We start from the raw sequence: 5347 nt of genomic DNA on the forward strand, positions 1-5347 counted from the left end.
GGAACATCCCATCTATAGCTCCCATCCTGAAAGAGAAAATCCCTGGAGGACACAAAGTTAGCAAGAATGCACTTTTCTGCAATGACTAATGAGAAAACATCCCCAATGGAATCCCATTTCCTCATTGGCTGTGAGCAGAGCACATATTAACTCAGCAGTGAGCAAAGGGCATGAACCTCCTGAGCTACCTGGTTGTGCCTACACTCAAGGTGGGGACTGCCTGCTGACCCAGCCAATAAGCCCTAGCCAGGCATTACATGGGTGTTGGGCATTCACCTTTTGGAAGTAGCAATGCTCAATGGGTGGATGTCTGGGGGGGAGGGTGTTCAGGGGCGGGGCTTGTGATATCAGGGACTGTAGTGCAAGACTGCTTCCCCTTCAACACAGGAGTGCCCTACATGTCTGTAACAGATGAACAGGGCTACTCAGAGGCTGGTGGCTGGGCGGGGCTTGAACCTCCCTGGGTAAGGTGCCTAGCACTGGACACTTCTCACCATCACAGAAAGTCTTTGAGCTCATGGGCAATTATAAGTTACTGTGAAATCTCACCGTTTTTATTATGGCATCTTTTTCTTCTATCCATACATTAGCTAGGGGAAAGAGGCATGTCACACTCACATATAGTCCTGGCATCTGTGTTCTATGTACATCATAGGCACCAACTCCTCGGGGCCAAGGGGTCTTTGCCCCCCCTCAATAAAATATTTGAGGGTGCCAGGACCCCCCCCCCAATCGATGGGCATTGCTATTCAAATGGTGTGCATGCACCGTGTCATGTGATGTATTATGTGGGGCATGGCTTACCTGGCCCCCCTTCCCAAGATTTTATTCAAGTTGGCTTCCCTGATGTACAGTGAGGTGAGGCGGAGTGTGTGGTTCACATACAGCTTCCTTTCCTTCCCACATAGAGTAGGGGTAGGGAATGGCAGTTTGATGACAACCCCCATCAGCCATTGGCCATTGGCCATATTGCAGCATAGTTTGAACTGCGGAAAGGTGGCATACAATTGCAGGTATGTCTGTATGTATGGTGCGAGTTAGAGTCTACCAAATCTGGTGGGTCACAGGTTTCTTATGCCTGACACAGAACATAGGGAAGGGACTACAGTTCAGCAGCAGAGCACATGTTTGCATGCAGAAAGTCCTGGATTTAACTCCCTTCTCCATTTTTTTTTTTAAAGCAATATTCATATAGCAGGTGATGTGAAAGACCTCTGACTGAGGAACATTTGGGCCCATCAGAGTAGACAATACTGGCCTAGATGGACAAATAATGTGGCCTCATGCTGGGTGGCTTCTTATGTTCCTATAGTGTGTGATGTGAAGCATGCATGCTTACACCTCTTTGGGTGGATGGAATCTGCACACATGCACAAGCCTGAGGGTGAACGTCACATGATTATTTCCTACATGTTCCTTATGTTTAAAGACCATCACTGCCAGAGTTGTATGTGAGCCAGCCCTACATTTGTCATACGCCAACCCTCGAACCAGAACTCCTGATATACAATTCCAGAATGGAACTTGCTCTGTGCTTGGGGAGAAGAAAGGCATCTGGTCCTCTGGACTGGTGACAGCAGTCATATTTGAACACTTTCCTACATAAAAAAAGTCTCTGCTTATTAAGAAGTCATCATTGCCAACACATGTTTCATAGAATCATAGAATCATAGAGTTGGAAGAGACCACAAGGGCCATCGAGTCCAACCCCCTGCCAAGCAGGAAACACCATCAGAGCACTCCACCATCAGAGCACTCCTCTGATAGCCTTAATCATCCAGAAATCTTAATTTTCTATGAGCAAGCAGTTATTGCATTGGGGAGAATTCATATATATGACCCCCTTCCCTTCCATCATGCATTTGAGTCCAAAGTGGCACTGTCTGCGGAAAGTTGTACCATGCACTCTTTCTGAACGTGTAGATTGGCTTCACTGGCCGCTATGTTATGTTTCATGGCAGCGCATGCAGTTTCATCACCTGAGGCAAAATGGGAAGGCACCTCCCTGCTCTGATGTTGCTGCACCCCCAGTGCCCCCCATAACTGCCCAGTACAGTGACACTGGAGGCAGTTAGGGGTGCATTGCCTCTTGAGCTTCTGCCGCCTGAGGTGGTTGCCTCAGCCTACCTCATGGGTAGGCTGGCCCCGATATGTGCTTATATGTTTTTACTATATTCTTGATCCCTCTCACCCTCCAGAATTAAAGCATATCCTTACTTTAATGATGCCAGTAGGAGACCTCCTTAAAAAGAGGAATATTCAACACGCACACAACCTATGGCTATACTCACAAAGAAAAGGTAGAAAAGACTGGTAGCTGAGAATGAGATCTATCAAGAAGCTATAGAATAATCAGGTCACGAGGAAACAGAGGAATTCCTCCCCCCGCAACACCTCATATTAGATTTTTAATAAACATCCCCCCCTTTACCCCCTCAGGCACATGGCAGTTTGAAGCAACTCCAGCTTGGAACATGAAACATGAAACAATGTGCTCCCCAGGGATGGTATCTGATAGGACCCACCTGCCTTGGATCCCCCCACATCTGGCTGCTTTTGACTGATTGTGTGCAACATTACTGCCTAGTCAGATAATACATTGCTTCAGGCCAAGGCAGGTTCTTCCAAATAATGAGGTTAATATCCTGCCAAGGAGTGGGCTTTCTGCCAGGTTGTTTAGTACTGTTGGCAGTGTGGCATCTGCCTCTAACGTACGAAGGACCAGAGCTCTTCACCTGTAGCATAAGATGCTATACCAGGGATGTTCTGTATTCCACTACCACTATTACTACTAGTGGTAAATAATATGATAATTTTATCATATTATTTAGAACACAGATAGCATATGTGGTTCTCTCCAGTTGTTGGGCTACAATTTCCATCATCCCATAACCTCTGGCCATGCTGTTTTGGGGATGATGGGAGCTGTGGTCCAACAAATACCAGGCTACCTCTGATCTAGAATGCTTCTGTTCCATTTCTGAGCCCAGAGAGGCTCTCCAAGTGGCTTACAAAAAGTTCTCAAAGCACAAACTCAAATCTAGAACAGGAACAGAAATCACATAGTGTCCATAAAGAATCAAGATTATTCAGGTAGCACCTCCTGGATTCATCCTGCCCCCCCCTACCCCCCAGAATCATACAGTGGTAGGAATGGTAGAGTGATTTGATTTCTGTGAATTCCAACATGAACGCACCTGATCTGCACCTCCCAAACCAGTGTGTGGTTTGTGAGAACTAGGCCAACCAGATATTCAAACTCCCACCAGTCCCAACCAGCAAGGCTAATGGTCAGGGAGAATACAAGTAGGTGTACATATTCTCCCCTGCACAATGATGGTGGGAAGATCACAAAGCTTGTCTCTATGCATCACTGGATTCATGACACTGGGGGACTTGAAAACAAAACAAAACACCTATCTGCAGAGCAGATGGAGATGCATAGATGTTGCTTTGTTGTTGTTTAGTCATTTAGTTGTGTCCAACTCTTCGTGACCCCATGGACCAGAGCACGCCAGGCACTCCTGTCTTCCACTGCCTCATGTTCAAACTCATGTTCGTAGCTTCGAGAACACTATCCAACCATCTCATCCTCTGCCGTCCCCTTCTCCTTGTGCCCTCCATCTTTCTCAACATCAGGGTCTTTTCCAGGGAGTCTTCTCTTCTCATGAGGTGGCCAAAGTATTGGAGCCTCAGCTTCAGGACCCGTCCTTCCAGTGAGCACTCAGGGCTGATTTCCTTAAGAATGGATAGGTTTGATCTTCTTGCAGTCCATGAGACTCTCAAGAGTCTCCTCCAGCACCATAATTCAAAAGCATCCATTCTTCGGCGATCAGCCTTCTTTATGGTCCAGCTCTCACTTCCATACATCACTACTGGGAAACCATAGCTTTAACTATACGGACCCTTTGTTGGCAAGGTGATGTCTCTGCTTTTTAAGATGCTGTCTAGGTTTGTCATTGCTTTTCTCCCAAGAAGCAGGCGTCTTTTAATTTCATGGCTGCTGTCACCATCTGCAGTGATCATGGAGCCCAAGAAAGTAAAATCTCTCACTGCCTCCATGTTGCTACAACTCCCTTACTCCCTGACCATTACCCTTCCTGGAGTTAGGGCTGATGCGAGTTGGACTCCAACAGCATTCAGAGGGCACCATGTAGGCTACCGCTTCTTTAGAGTAGCAATTTTCAAGTTTTGGACTTTGAAATAATCAAAAGGATCCACAGACTCTTTCATGCATCCTCTTTAACCATGTGGAAGGGAGAGACTGTAATGTAAAACACTGACTGGGCAGGTTTCCACACCACATCATGGAGGGAAGCCTACATGCTTAGAGAAGGTTCTCTTCTGCAGACATGACCCTCAGTGTGTAGATGGTGGGGAACCAGCATCCAGTGCCTCTCCCCCATTTCTATTCCACTGAATTCAGGTCAGCCACAAGTTGCAAAGGATTCTGTGCCTGTTGTAAGGGGCAAGGTTGGCTCAGGCAGAGCCCTTGCTTAGATCTGCTGGGCTGCTTTTTAACACCTGCATAGACTAAGGTTGCAAGGGCTCAAACTTGTCTCTCCTGCACATGTAGGGTGAGAGATGAGCAAGCCTCCTTTCCAGGACCTCTTGTTCTGCTGCTTAAAAGTCCTCTTATATTTGGGGAACTGCTGTTTTCTAGCATTGTTAGGCATTCCTTTGGCTTCTGCTGTTCTTAAGGTAGAAGAAAGAAGCACATGTCTCAAGGTTGCTGGGGAAAGGCTGTCCTTTCAACTACAACAGCAGAAGCAGCAAATGCTGTTGCCCAGGGCAGCTGCTGGGACTGGCCTTGGGCTAAGAAATGTACTGTTCTTGTTCCAAAAGAAGATGAATGTCATTCCATGGCTATATGGGAAAGAGAGCAAAAAAGAGAATTGAACCAGAATCACCTCAGGGACTACATGTGATTCATCATAGCTCTCGGAGGCACTATGGATTTCAAGCCAATGATGTGAGGAGGGGAAAATAGGGAGCTTTGAAGTAAGATGCTGAAGAGGGATAATCCACAATTAAAGCAACTTTTAAAAAAAATAGTTGGGAAAAGAAACATTTGCTGAGGTGTATTTATTATTATTTGGCTGAGGTGTGGAGGTGGTGGTGAGAAAATTAATTTGTTAGCATAGTTTTTGTGCCATTAAAGCCTGCAAGCCAAGCAATTTTGGTGCTTTGCTTCACTTCAAAGGAACACTTAGAGGACGTTTTTTTAAAACAATCTGTTGCTGCCAAACATAGCCCAGCCCATTAACGAGCTTATTCTTGATTAATTACCTAACTCCAGCCAAGCCCACCTCAACATACATATGCGTGTATATATAGGGAGAGGAGA

The 5347-nt window shown here is 46.2% G+C and overlaps 1 long non-coding RNA gene across 1 annotated transcript in view; it reads right to left on the reverse strand.

Annotated features, from left to right (window-relative positions):
• LOC309332441 overlaps positions 1 to 5347 on the reverse strand; it is a 158015-nt gene that overhangs the window by 21906 nt on the left and 130762 nt on the right. The gene's annotated exons all lie outside the window — the stretch shown is intronic.

This window comes from Podarcis erhardii (assembly GCF_964252035.2).
Source record: "Podarcis erhardii genome assembly, chromosome: 2".
NCBI classification, from domain to species: domain Eukaryota; kingdom Metazoa; phylum Chordata; class Lepidosauria; order Squamata; family Lacertidae; genus Podarcis; species Podarcis erhardii.